The sequence below is a fragment of the Phyllobates terribilis genome, unplaced genomic scaffold, assembly GCF_046119375.1.
Source record: "Phyllobates terribilis strain yellow unplaced genomic scaffold, ASM4611937v1 Scaffold_7__3_contigs__length_470593459, whole genome shotgun sequence".
Classification (NCBI taxonomy): domain Eukaryota; kingdom Metazoa; phylum Chordata; class Amphibia; order Anura; family Dendrobatidae; genus Phyllobates; species Phyllobates terribilis.
The window spans coordinates 73,260,273-73,275,102 of NW_027362767.1; the positions used below are offsets into that span (position 1 = coordinate 73,260,273).

The following is a 14,830-nucleotide window of genomic DNA, read 5'->3' on the forward strand; positions in this document are numbered from 1 at the left end:
GTATTTGAAGTAATGCCAGAGCTGCTTCCATTGTGGAGTAAATGTAGTAGTGGAGCTGTGTGTTTTTCTTAAAGAAGAAGTTGAAGGACATGTTTCTAGAACAGCCTATGTGGAAGGAATGGATTGAGATGGAATGAGACATAAGAGGAAGGAAGGGGTCAGATTGATCCAGCTAGGTGATCTGAGGAGGTTCGGCGATGCTCAGGTTCAGGTCAAGACCGCAGAGTTGTCCAGTATATAAGGCCACAGGTTGGTCAAATATTCATTAAATAGTCCTCTATTTATATCAGTCAGTTGGGTGGGTTTGGGTGAGATGCAGAGTTGGTCCATCAAGAGGGCACAATTATGTAATATGTGCTTCCCCAAAAGGGACTATTTAACACATTTAAAAATCCTATATGATGTGGAATGAAGCGTAATGGGAGAAGAATAGTGTGGTTGTATGGGGGTGTATAAAAATGAGTGTAGTCAACTTACTAGCTAAATGATATGCACCCCACCCTTGAAGATGCTGTTGACGGCATAGATAAGTATATCAGCTGGTGTTTGTTGTGGTGTAGTTTCTTGTGCCTAGAATTTAGAGGAAAAGGTTATATTCTCTGGTGACCTAGAGGATTAGTTCCTATAAGTCATGGAGATTTTTGTCCACTCCTCAGTGACCCTATTGACAGATCTTGTGGTCTCTGCCAAAGAACTAGTGCAAGTCATGCTTTCAGGATTAGTATATATGGTATATAGATATTATTATTCCAGCAGGAGTTCTCGCTATGGGATATCTTTAGGGCTTGTTGAGGGTACTTGAGCATGACTATTACTCAACATCAACAGATCACTCTTTCTAAAATGTAATCTAAATGTTCTTGTACACTAGATATTAATTTCACTTTATTATGGAAACTGTTCTATCTCTATACCCAGTTATGCTCCAGTGACGTCTGCGTCTGTTTCCAGACGCCTCCATATTCCCCCTGCGGGCGGTGCTGATGATGGAAGAGACGTAATAGCTGGGCTGCACAGGACTGTCCAGCCAGGGAATTGGAACCTGTGGTTGCCATCCAGTCAAACAGAATGAGTGTATATGCTGTCCAGCAGCTCACTAGCTGTGGCCAATGTGGTAGCTCCACACCCTACTTAAACTCTCAACATATTGCTGAGAGTTGCCAATCATTGCTTGGATTTTCCTGATTCACTGGTGCTACTCCTGATGCTCTACGGGATCATTCAAACATCAGTTTTTCATGTACTGTTGTGCTCAAAAGTTTACATACCCCGGCAGAATTTTTCCTTTCTTGGCCTTGTTTCAGAGAATATGAATGATAGCAAAAAAACTTTTTCTCCACTCGTGGTTATTGGTTGGGTGAAGCCATTTATTGTCAAACTACTGTGTTTTCTCTTTTTAAATCTTAATGACAACCAAAAACATCCAAATGACCCTGATCAAAAGTTCACATATCCTGGTGATTTTGGTCTGATAACATGCTCAGAATTTGACATAAATGGGTTTGAATGGCTACTAAAGGTAACATCCTCACCTGTGACCTGTTTGCTTGTAATCAGTATGTGTATGCATAAAAGCTGAGTGAGTTTCTGGGATCCAGACAGACTCTTACATCTTTCATCCAGCCACTGACGTTTCTGGATTGTGAGTCATGGGGAAAGCAAAAGAATTGTCAATGGATCTACGGGAAAAGGTAGTTCAACTGTATAACACAGGAAAGGGATATGAAAAGATATCCAAGGAATTGATAATGCCAGTCAGCAGCGTTCAAACTGTGATTAACAAATGGAAAATCAGGGGCTCTGTAAAAACCAAACCACGGTCAGGTAGACCAACAAAAAGTTCGCCCAGTGATTAAATGACTTTATTCTTCGGGTTGGTGTGATTACAGCGATACCAGATTGATATGGGGTTTTTATGATTGACAGCTGTCACACACTAAAAAAAACCCTTTTTTTTTGCAAAGACTAGTTTTTGCATCGCCATATTTTGAAAGCTAGAATTTTTACATATTTCGGCGGACAGAGTCATGTGATGGCTTGTTTTTTTGCGGGACAAGTTGACATTTTTATTGGTACCATTTTTGATCGCTTTCTATTCTGATTTTGGGAGGCAGAATAAACACAAACCAACAATTCAGCAATTTTCTTTGGGGTTCTTTTTATGCCGTTCGTCGTGTGGTAAAATTGATAAGGCAGCGTTATTCTTCGGGTCAGTATATTTACAGTGTTACCACATTTATTTTGTTTTTTTTATGTTTTGGCACTTTTACACAATAAAAACTATTTTATAGAAAAAAGAATTGTTTTTGCATCGCTTTATTCTGAGAGCTATAACTTTCGCCGTTGGAGCTGTATGGCGGCTTGTTTTTTTGCAGGACAAGATGATGTTTTCAGCGGTACCATTTTTATTTACATTCGTCTTTTTAATTGCTTTTTATTCCATTTTTTGTTTGGCGCTATGTTGATAAAGCATAATTTTTTGCTTTGTTTTTTATTTTTATTTTTTTACCGTGTTCACTAAAGGGGTTAACTAGTGGGACAGTTTTATAGGTCGGGTAGTTCCGGACGCGGAGATACCAAATATGTGTACTTTTATTGTTTTTTTTTTTTTTTTTCAGAAGAATATTTATGTATGGGTACAGTATATTTTTATTTTTGGGGATTATTTTTTTCATTTTTTCTATATATATATATATATATTTTTTTGTTCACTTTCTGGCACTTTTATTACTTTTACGCTTTGTCCCACTATGGGACTTTCACTTTTTACATTCTGATCGGCTGTATAGCACAGGAATGCAGAACCATCCCTGTGCTATAAAGCTTGACAGCACTGCACAGGGAGAAGTTACTTTGTTCACGCCTGCGCATGACCAAAGTAACTTCTTGACTCCTGGTGACCCGGATGTTATGTCGACATCGGGTCACCATAATAACATCTGGGACCCGACACAGACACCGCGGGACACCGGAGAAGAGGTAAGTATCAGCGCTTACCTCCCCCTTTGCTTCAGCAATGCTGCGATCGACTTCGATCGCAGCATTTCGGGGGTTAATGTGCAGGGAGCGGTGCGGGACTGCTCCTTGCACATAGCACTGAGTGTCAGCTGTGACAATCAGCTGGCACCCGGCAGCGACAGCGCCAGGGCATATTAATACGTATCTGGCCCATAAGGCCCAGGGTGCAGATACGTATTAGTATGCCTTGGGCCAGAAAGGGGTTAAAAGGGTTTTCCCAAGAACAAAAGTTGATTTTAATCAATAGATCTTGGAGTAATAATAACTTCCACAATTGAATGTATTTAAATAAAATGTTCCTGTGCTGAGATAATCTTATAAATGTGCCCCTGCTGTGTACTGTGTAATGGTTGTGTCTGACCCAGCAGGAACATAGTCTGATCATACCACATCTCCTGGGCAGGGGAGGAAGCAAAAGAGTATACAGACATTACAGCAGGGAATTGCAGCTGATTCTGTCTTTGAAGTCAAACATTCTCATCTAAGGCTAAGTCCTCATTCACACTTACAATTTGGATAATGGATAGAACGGATACCCATTGTGAAGACACGGGGTCTTCCGTGGGCAGAACACTATTTTTTAGACAACACAGGGTGAGGATAAAACAGTGTGGCAATACTTTATTGAACCACTAAACAGACAATAAACACATAGAGCAGTCCCAGCTAATACCCAAGATCGTACAACATGACACAGTCTCACCCTTCCGCTGGCCCGCCGGGGATAGAACAGCTGCGACTTTGGGACTTCCAGGGCCAACTACCTCAACCAGTGGCTTCTCGCTTTTGGCGGGCCCCCACAGAGAGGAGGTAGCGGCAAGCTTAGGAAGCTGACAGTCCATCGAGATACAAGACCAGGAGACCCAAGGGTCCCACCCTGGTCTCACCGTGAGTTGCCATGGGGCCAGATGACCGGCTGGTCCCAATCTGGCTTCTCCGAATGTCTCCATGGGTTCCAGGCGACCGGAGGGTCCCACCTGGCAACCCCAAACAACATACCCATGGGGCCAGGTGACTTCATCATCCCAACCTGGTCTCCCCAAATGTATCCATGGTTTCCCTGATGGTCAATGAAGCAGATCTGTATCCTTCCAGTCAGGGCCGTGTACCCTGCTACCAAGCTGATGTTCGGACGAGTGTCTCTGATCTTTGATTCTCTTTGTAAAGTCTGCCTGCTAGAAAGGTATATGTCCCTTAAAAATAGTTACAATTGTCCTTACAAGGGCATATCCTCAGGTCAAGGATTAGGGAGGGTATTATTCCACAGGGCTCATGTCTCATTATTTGTGCATTTAATCAATTTACATAGTTGGTATAGCAGGGGGGACTCTGTAAATCAGTATCTAGCTGGCTTTAGTACAGTATTAAATTAGCATAGTACACATCATTGTTTCACCTGGAGTCACTGTCCTTGACCAACCAAAGAAACACACATACATTCACAAGTCAACACCAACACAATAATGTATTTCTCTTGGCTTAACAAATATAGAGGCCTGGCTAATTAAGATAAGAAGCTGTTTACTCACACCCATCATAGTGTATGTGCCTGTTCACATGACCATAGTTTTTTTTAAGGACCAAGTGGTTTGTAAAAAAAACTGGAGACATGTAAATTTTTGATCTGAGTCACGGATAAAAATCACCCATACAAGTCTATGGGTCAGTGAAAATTGCAGACTTTACATGGATGGTATCAGTGTACATTCCATGGGCTTTCCATTATTAACGTTGCAATGTGTAGAAGAAGCTTTACAATTGTTTTCTTTTTTTTTAAGCATATGAGAATCACAGATTAAATATTGATGGTAAAACTGACACTGACCAAAAGCTGATGAAAATGTGATACAAAACACTCATGAAAATCAGTCCTTGTTTGTTTGCAGGAAACATTACTGATGTCTGAATGAGGCCTTACACAGAATTTTTGAGGAAAATTCCTCCTTTTCATTTCTATGAGAAACTTTCCTGTTCGTTGCTGTTCATATGAGAAGGTTTTTGAGTATTTTCTTTTCCTAAAGAGATTTTGGAAAATACCTGCTGAAAAAGAGGTCCATGTCACTTCTTTGATCTGGATCCTGATGGAATCTGCTCCAAACTAGACACTATCACATAAAAAGGTAGCAAAAAACAATGCTTTAAGTAAAAATCTTTTCAAAACTGCTTAAGGAAAAAGAAAAACTCCTCCAAGAACTCCCCTCAAAAAGGGGGCATTTCTTGAAGTGATTTCCACCTGAAAAACTCATTTTTGAATGCCTTGTAGCATTGCTTGAACAACACCGCTGGGTATGACTCAAATACGCTACAGTAGACGAGGAGGCAGAAAAAATAAAAAAACGCTTTATTGAAAGAGAGCGGATTATATGCCGGAAATGTAATGATAATAGCAATAATAGATACAAGGAGAGATAGCTGGAACATGTCACTCAAGCTGCAATCCAGCTATGGTAATGCACAGTTCAATGCAAAGAGTATAAACAATTTCTACAAACTACTCTCTTCTAAATTCCTACCTGGCTTCCGATAATCGGGCCACGCTGCTACAGCGTCCTAGCTAAAGAAACCTACTCAACACCCTAACACAGTTGAACACCGGTGTCACACTTACAGTTCTGTAGCGCTTAGGAGAAAGTCTGGTGCTTGGTTCCGATGTAGTGGAACCGAGTTTGTTGTAATGAGCTCTTCCTTCAGATTAACGGATCCGTCATCTTCTTGGTACAGACAACACTTGTCTCCACTTTCAAAGCTGAGGGATCACTAGTAGCACAGCGTTGTTTTCTCTCTCGAGGTTACAGTTTGTCCTCCTGTTTTGCGAGTCAACTAGCTCGCTGGCCTGGGACAATATGTAATCAGCATTTTAGTAAATATCATTGTTTCATGACCCTCAGTCCCTGTCACCAGAGATAACAGACCATAAGTTGCAGTAAATATCAACTCAAGTGTCAACATGCAGGCTTACACAAACCATAGTCTGTCCTTCCAACCAAAGAAATACTCATAAATTCAAAAGTCAACATGAGATTAATAGTGTATTTCTTCTTGCCTACAGAATTTAGACATCTGGATGATTAAGAAGAAATGCTGTGTTGTCACAGGAACCTTCCACAATCTCAGGAACGGTCCACTAATCTTCACTAGAGTCACTGTCAGGGGAAGTCTCCCCCTGATGAAGGAGCAAGCAGAGCTGCTCTCGGGTCAGATGTGGGATCTTCAGACCAGCATGGCTTTAACATATTCCTGTGTAGAGTTCTCGAGTCAGATTCCTCATTTTCAACCTGTACTTCGTATACCGGACCATTGGAGTACACTCTCTTGATCACTTTGTATGGTTGCACCTCCCAACGTTCACTCAGCTTGCCTTTGGGATGTCTTTCCTGCACCAGCACGCAGTCCCCAGGCTGGAGCGGAACTTCCTGGATTGGAAGTCGGCTGTTATAGGTTTTCTCTTGTAACCCCTGGCCTACTAGCCGGCAGATGGTCTGGAGTCTGCGACGGTGTTCTTTCACCTATGAGGTGGTAGATCATTCGAATAGATCCTCTGGCTGTTCCAGATTCAGTTCGACGATTTCTCAGCCGGCTCTACCAAACAGTAGCATCTACGAGGTATAACCCGTAGTGGTGTGAACCCGATTTTTTTTAGGTCCAGACCAATTCGGGTATGTAGTCAGGCTAATGTACTTTCTTGTCTTCCTCTAATATTCTCAACGTTTGAAGCAGAGTCCTGTTAAAGTGCTCACAGTCCCCATTCCCTTGGAGATGGTATGGGGTTGTCCTGGATCTTTCAGTGCTGTACTGTCGGTACAGTTCCTCCATCGTTTTACCCTGAAAACACACTCCCTGGTCTGAGTCGATCTGCTTTGGACACCCGTAGACCCGGATGAAATCTTGACAGACGCAGCGGACTCAGCTGTCTTGTTCCAAGTTGGGGTGACCACTGCAAACTTGGAGAAGTGGTCAGTTATGACCAGGCAGTACTGTGGACCTCTAATTGATTGTCCCACGAGGAGGTAGTCTATCTTTAACACTTCAAGCGGTACCTTGGTCTGTACGGGTGCCCTCTGTTCTGTGCTTTTGGTGAGGTCACACACTCGGCACTGTCGGAAAACTTCCTCGGCCGTGGCCTCCAGCCACGGGCAATGAACGTAATGCTGCAGCCACTGATAGGTCTTCCCAGGTCCGAAGTGGGCTCCGAACTCATGAGCTTCTGTGGCAATTTCTCATGCCACGCCTCTAAGTCAGCAGGCTATTGCCACTTGCGGTATAGAACGTCTCCTTGAACTTCTATTGCGTCCCACTGGTGCAGCACTGTCTTCATCTCGGCAACTAGGTCAGTCCTTTCTTCCTTGTCGGGTATCTTTTGTTGGGTAACCCAGCCTTTCATTTGCTGCAACCCTGCATCTTCATCTTGTACTCGACCCCATCCTTCATTCGTTCTCCCTAGTGACTTGGGTAGAGAGTGGGCCTCCCCACTTGACTGTGCCACTACTGCCAGGGGTGTGAATTTGCTGAAGTCCGGAATTTCCTCTTCTTTCAGGTGTCCATCGAGGTCTCTTTGCGGAAGTCATATTTTGCAAAACAAGCTACCCAATGCTGCTCCAGGGCTCCCAGCTTGGCAGTGTCCAGATGAGCCAGTGGATTGTTATCAGTCCGCACAAGGATCTTGGCCCCTGTCAGGTATTCCGCAAACTTTTCCGTCATGGCCCACACCAGGGCAAGGAGTTCCAGCTGAAAGGAGTTGTAGTGATGAAGGTTTCACTCTGCATCCTGTAGGGACCTACTGGCATAGGCGATAACCCTTTTGTGCCCACCTTGTATCTGCGAAAGGACTGCCCCAAGTCAATAGAGACTGCCATCAGTGTATAAGAGGAATGGCTTGTCGAAATCTGCATAAGCCAACATGGGGGCCTATGTCAGGGCTTCTTTCAGGGTCTGGAAAGTCTCCTTTTGCTTCTGTTCCCAGGGTATGCTTTGATTCTTGGGTACCCCAGCTGTCCACCTTAGCAGCTCGTTCAGAGGGCCCACTATTTTCACATAGTCCTTGATTAACCATCGATAGTACCTGGCCATTTCAAGGAAGGCTTTCAACTCCTGCAGTCTTCCGGGTGCTGGCCATTGCTGTATCACAGCTACTTTGTCTTGAGAAGGCAGGACTGCACCCTGGGACACCTTATGGCCCAGATACTCTATCTCCTTCTTGAAAAGATGACACTTCTTGGGTGATTACAGGCCCATGAACTGAAGGTAAAGCCAGAGTACCTGCCCGAGTCTGGTCAGGTGTTCCTGAAAGGTAGCGGAGCAGACAATGATATCCAGGTATATCAGAGTGGCTTCAAAGTTCAGGTTGCCTGGGCACTTCTCCATCAGCCGCTGGAACGTACCCGGTGCGTTGGATAGACCGAATGGCATTCTGTTAAATTCAAATAGTCCCATGAATGCTGTCTTTGCCTTGCCTTTTTCTGCCACAGGTACCTGCCAGTACCCGCTAGCTAGATCCAGTGTGGAGAAGTATTTAGCCTTCCCTAGAGTCCTTAAAGGATTCTTCGATGCGGGACAGGGGGTATGAGTCTTGCACGGTGCACGCATTCAACAGCAGGTACCCCATGCAAAAACAAATGGTTCCGTCCTTCTTCTAGATATGCACCACTGGGCTACCCATGGACTCTGACTACTCTGCACCACTCCGAAATCCAACATCATTTTCAACAAGGTCTTCACTTCTTGGTACAGCTTGGGCAAGGCTGGTGTTAGGAGCAGGCAGACTAGGCATCTGCCTAGGGCCCCCACTCTCCCAGGGGCCCCCAGCCAGTGGCGTGCCTCTGATAGCGGAACTCCACGCGGCAGCTACGGGGTCCGTGACTCAGCGGGGGCTGATGCCAGCGCCACCCCACTCCTCTGCATCGCGTATTCAACTGTATCGGCATCATAGATGCCGGTACAGTTGAAAACATTGATGGAAGAGAGAGCGTCATGTGACACTCCCTCTCTGCCTGTGTCGCAGCTACACGATGACGTCCACTCATCGCGCACCGGGCAGTGGAGCTGCTGAGACGCTCTGCAAAGACCGGAGGAACAAGAAGCTGTAAGTATGTATGTATTTATTTATTTATTTTTTAATATCAGTGAGTAAATGGTGGCCATAATACTGCAGGACTGTGGGCCTGCATTATACTATATGGGGCAAATGGGGCTGCATTATACTATATGGGGGCATATGGGGCTGCATTATATTATATGGTACTGCATTATACTGTATGGGGGCATATGGGACTGTATTATACTATATGGGGGCATATGGGGCTGCATTATACTATATATGGGCTACATTATACTTTATGGGAAGCTGCATACTATATGGGGGCTACATTATATGGGCATGCATTATACTAGATGGGGGGGTCTGCATTATACTAGATGGGGGCTACATTATATTATATAGGCATGCATTATACTATATGGGGAGCGGATTATACAATATGGGGGCTACATTATATTGAGCTGCATTATACTCTATGGGGGTTACATTATACTCTATGGTGGCTACATTATGCTCTATGGGGGCTTCATTATACTCTGTGGGGGCTGCACTATACTCTGTGGGGGCTGCACTATACTCTATCAAGGACTATAGGCTGTGTATTTTACTGTATGTTATATATGGGGGCTGCGTTATACTGTATGGAGGACTATGGGGAGTGCATTATAATGTATGGAAGACTATGTGGGGCGCATTATAATGTATGGAGGACTATGTGGGGCCCATTATTCTGTATGGAGGACTATGTGGGGCCCATTATTCTATATGGAGGACTATGTGGAGCCATTATTCTGTATGGAGGACTATGTGGGGCCATTATTCTGTATGTAGGACTATGTGGGGCCCATTACACTGTATGAAGGACTTTGTGGGGCCCATTATACTGTATGGAGGACTTTGTGGGGCCATTATACTGTATGGAGGAGTATGTGGGGCCCATTATTCTGAATGAAGGACTATGAGGGCCCATTATTCTGTACAGAGGACTATGGGGAGTGCATTATACTGTATGGAGGACTATGTGGGGCCATTATACTGTATGGAGGACTATGAGGAGTGTATTATATTGTATGAGGACTGTAGGGCACATTATACTATATAGAGGACTATGGGATGCATAATACTAAATTAACACAATGCTGCCTATTCATCGAGTGATTGGACTGTTTATACCCGAACACAAATCATTGTTCTCAGCAGCATATTTCCCAGTGTAGACTGCAGATGTGCTGCTGATAACATGATGTGTATGGGGACAGATTGATGTATTTGTGATCGTTCTGTCCCCATCATTATTCCTCAGCCGGTGTAATGAGGCTGTGAAACAAGCACCCAACAACTTCAATACTGTCGATCACGCTCGTTTAACAGCCTGAACTTAGCGCATGTAAATGCAACCAAAATGTTTCTGCGTGATGGTGCAATATGTGAGCAATTTTGGGCCCCACTTTAAACTTTTGCCTAGGGCCCCACTTTGTCTAAAACTGGCCCTGAGCTTGGGAGGTATCTGTTGATATCTTTCTCAGATCGGAGAAGTGTCCTCTGTTGGTATGTCATGGGTGATGGAGGCTGTACAGCCGAAGTCGGCGGCCTGATTCTCCCACAGCATTGCTTCAACTGCTTGTATAAGATCCAGATCGAGATTCTTCACATTCCCCCTATTTGGGCCAAGATGGCTTTCCCATTCCATTCCGGGGTCGAGGCCTCTTCCATTTTGGTCGTGACTGCCAGGGTCCAGACTGCATCATCTACCGGGGCCAGGGTCACTTCCTTCCGACTTATCACCTCGTTTTGATCTAGGTACGCACGAGCCAGCTCCACTCCTGGGGTTAAGCAGAGTTCTCTTTGTCCCACTTTCACAGTTCTGATGGGTACTCATCCATTATGGACCATTGCTAATGTACGGGTTACCAGGGCATTCTGGCCTACCTATCCTAGGCCCACCGGTTCGATGACGACCTCCATATCTTCAAGGTTGCTGAAGGTTCCCACAGGCAGTGGCAGAATGGTCTCCCGACAAGGAGGGATGGTGAGGGATACCCTTCCAGGCATTCGGATAACTCCCACAGACTGGTGGACCAGGACGCTCTTTTGTGTTCCACAGATGCGGATCAGCCGTTGAAATGATTTCTGGGTGGGTTTGTGCGGAGTGACCTGTTTCCAGTAGCCAGGCCCCTGTTTAGTGAACATGATCTGGTCCAACTCCCGCAGGATATTCATGCCCATTATCACCTTTACATCTTATATGAATGGCTCAGGAACAAGCAGGATGCCTTTTCTTCCCATATCTTGTCCACATAGCCGCACATTTATCCATACGACCCCGTGACAGGGATCGGTTGCTGATTAGCCGCTTTTACCCGGACCAGCATCTACCGCTCTAGCTTGGCCATCGCTTGAAAGTAACGGTTGAAGTATGAGTCGGGCATGGTTGTTACCATATCCACTAAGCAATCTACTGGAATTCCTTCAAACTCAGCTCGCAGTATGGGACACCCTGCAACCAGATCTTCAGAGTTGTGCTGGGTGGTTTGTGCCTCTACCTCTCCCGCAGTATGTCCCACTACTGCGGGGGGCCTGAGGTTTAACGGCGGTTCTGGCAAAGTGTCCTCTAGCGAAGAGTCGTCTACTTCCACACCGCCAGCACTGTGCGTCCTGACTATCCCCTCTTCATCTGCATGTGGAAGGCACCCTTAGAACCTGATAGCTGGTCTCAGTGGAGGATGCTGGGGTCCCGGATAGATTGGCTTAGGCCGAGGGCCCACCGGCGGATGATATTGAGGAACTTGGTGGAACGGTCCACATATGGGCAGCATGGTGGCTCAGTGGTTAGCTCTGCAGCCTTGTGGCGCTGGGGTCCTGGGTTAAAATCCCACCAAAGACAATGTCTGCAATGAGTTTGTATGTTCTCCCTGTGTTTGCGTGGGTTTTCTCCGGGTTCTCCAATTTCCTCCCACACTCCAAAGACATACTGATAGGGAATTTAGATTGAGAGCCTCAATAGGGACAGTGCCCGTAATGTCTGTAAAGCGCTGTGGAATTAATGGCGCTATATGAGTAAAATCAATAAATAAATATAGGTGTAGGAGAACCATAGGGGTTCAGCAGACTTGCGTAGGGAGGCTCAGGTTCAGGAGCCTGAGGGAAGGCCCAATAGGGATATTGTAGGGCCGGGTAGGCAGCCTCAGAGATGGAGCCGGTGCCCATCAACTTTTCCATTTGAATCAACTTCTCTTGCATAATGTTCAGAGAACTCTGTAGATCTTGTGCTACTCTGATCACAGACTCTTCATTCTTTACGCCCCCGAGGGATGCGACGGTCTAGGTCTGTACCAGTCCGGAAGCCTAGATTTCTTCTTTGCTTTGGGCCACCACCTCTGCCAATATTTGCTGAAAGCTTAAGGCAGGGTCCACTCTAACTCGCTCATGCAGGACCTGCCTATGGGGAGTACTGTAGAGTCCCAGGATAAATTTTTCTTGTAGTATCCGGATGACAGATCCCATGCTGCCTACTCCGTCTGCCTCTTTCTTTTACACTTTTTCTAGTACTTCCTGTAACGCTGTGGCATAGTGGGAGACCTCTTCCCCTTCCCGCTGCAGCTGGTAGAAGAACTTTGCCCACAGATGCCTTGCACTAGCTGTTTCAACGTATTTCTGTTCTAGAAATTTCACCATCTTTTTCAAGGTGTTACGTGTGGTTTCCAGTTGCAGGAAGATGTGTCTGCGGGCCTCATCCTCCAGGGCAGCCAGAGCAATTTCCATTTGTAGCTCTTGGCTGACATTATAAATCTTAGCAGAGCTTTGCTATCTGGTCACCCAGTCGGACAGGCATGTTCTGGCCTTCAAATTTGGGCAGCATGCTAGACAACGTGCTCATAGGGAGGGACCTTGCACGGGTTCCATCATTGCCTGTGGTACTCACATTAACAACACTACCATTGCTGTCGGCCACCTCCATCTCTGTGACCGTACCCTCCTTGCAGTGCCACTTGTAACGGTGCCTGAACGACACCGCCGGGCAGGACTCAAATACGGTACAGCAGATGAGGAGGCAGAAACAAAACACAGGCCTTATTGAAAGACAGAGGGTTATATGTTCATTTACCAGTCTCTCAGTGTTAGGCACACTTATTGTCAGGTCTCCCTGACCAAGGCATGAGTCTATCTCTTCACTTCCTGAACAGACACTTCCTGCGTCTTGCTCAAACCAACACACAACAAGCTGCAGGGGGGAAAATGACTAGTACAAGTGCACACAAATCAGAGGGGAGCATCATCTCTCAGTCACAGTGTAATTCAGTTCTTGGCAGGGGCTGACCCACTACATGCCTCAAAAGAGTTGCTTATGTAATATAGAACATGAAAAGTCCTCCAGAGTGAGGGACGGTCTTTGTAACTGATTAAAACTCTGACCAAGAGTTGTGGATCCAGAAAAGCAGACTAACCCCCACATAGAATAACCTAGAATTCTGTTACATGGTGTATGAACATGGTTTTTGTTTTCTAACCAGGATAACATCTTTCATTTAACCAGACTTCAAGATTTTTTATTGCAAAAGAGCAAGAGATTGAAGTCATTCCATGGGACCAGTTACAGATGGCATGTCTGTTGTTCACTGATCCATCATAAATAGCTAGACAGTCCTTGTATTCCTGCCAGCTTATTATATTTGTTAGGAGGAGATAAACGCTCTCCGTTTTTAATTCCTGAACAAAAGAAAATGCATCACAGGTCACAGTCTGAGCTACAACATACACACTCAGGCCCCGGAATTACATGGAAAATCAAATGCAATAAAAAACTACAATTTCCGAATATTTTATTATTGCTGCTACTTGTTATATTAGCAAAATGAATTTATTGTCGAGTCAAAACAGAAAGCTGCAATATTAACCAGATCCGCTGCAGACATGGGTAGAACTTTACAGCTAGCCATATGTTATCAAGTTGAATTGTAAGGTCCTAAAGAGAACCTGCCATGTGCAAAAATGCAATTTACCTACAGATATAGTGTCAATATGCAGGTTAATGGTGTTAAAATGCTACCTATTCATCTTACTGTAAGTGCAGCTACTGTAAGAAAATTAATTTATATACTACTGAGATCCACCGGCTTTCAGTCATAGGGGTGTGCATGGAGCGGTTACAGTCATCGCTCAGCTGTAATCTCTCCCCAGCATTTTGATTGTGAGCTCATTTTGCATCTGTGCAGAGTAGACTGTCTATCAAAGTGACAGTGAGTGATTACAGCCACCGGTCACAGTATAGTGAACAATGACTGTAGCCTCTCTGTGCACACCCTTGTGACTGAAAGCCGGCAGCTCCTGGGAAGAGATAAGTTTATTTTCTCCCTGTAGTTGCACTTTCAGTAAGGCGACCGGGCAGCATTGTAACCTGTAGACCTGTGTCAGCATGTAAATAACAGATAACAGCTGTCTGTAGAGAGATTCCTGGTGTCAGACCTCCACTGATCAGATATCGATGATCTATCCTAAAGGTAGCCTCATCAGCCCTTCATTGATAGCAACCATGTGAGCCATGTGACTGACACCATTACAGGAGCACAACAATCTGCATTATACAGATACAATTGAATGAACGGTAAGAATGGAGCCGAGTTGGCATCCCGATTCTCCATATTTCTGTGAAGCAGCTCTAATAACTGTTTCTGTAGAATCGGCTGAACTCCATCTCTGCATAAAAAAGCCCAACATATGATTGGGTTGGATCTGGCTTGCAATTTAGCCCCATACAAGAGAAGGAGAATGAACTGCAAT

General features: G+C 45.0%; 1 protein-coding gene across 6 annotated transcripts in view; it reads left to right on the forward strand.

Moving 5' to 3' along the window:
- Positions 1–14,830, forward strand: part of SLC35F4 (solute carrier family 35 member F4) — a 363,727-nt gene that overhangs the window by 309,357 nt on the left and 39,540 nt on the right. The window lies entirely within an intron of this gene.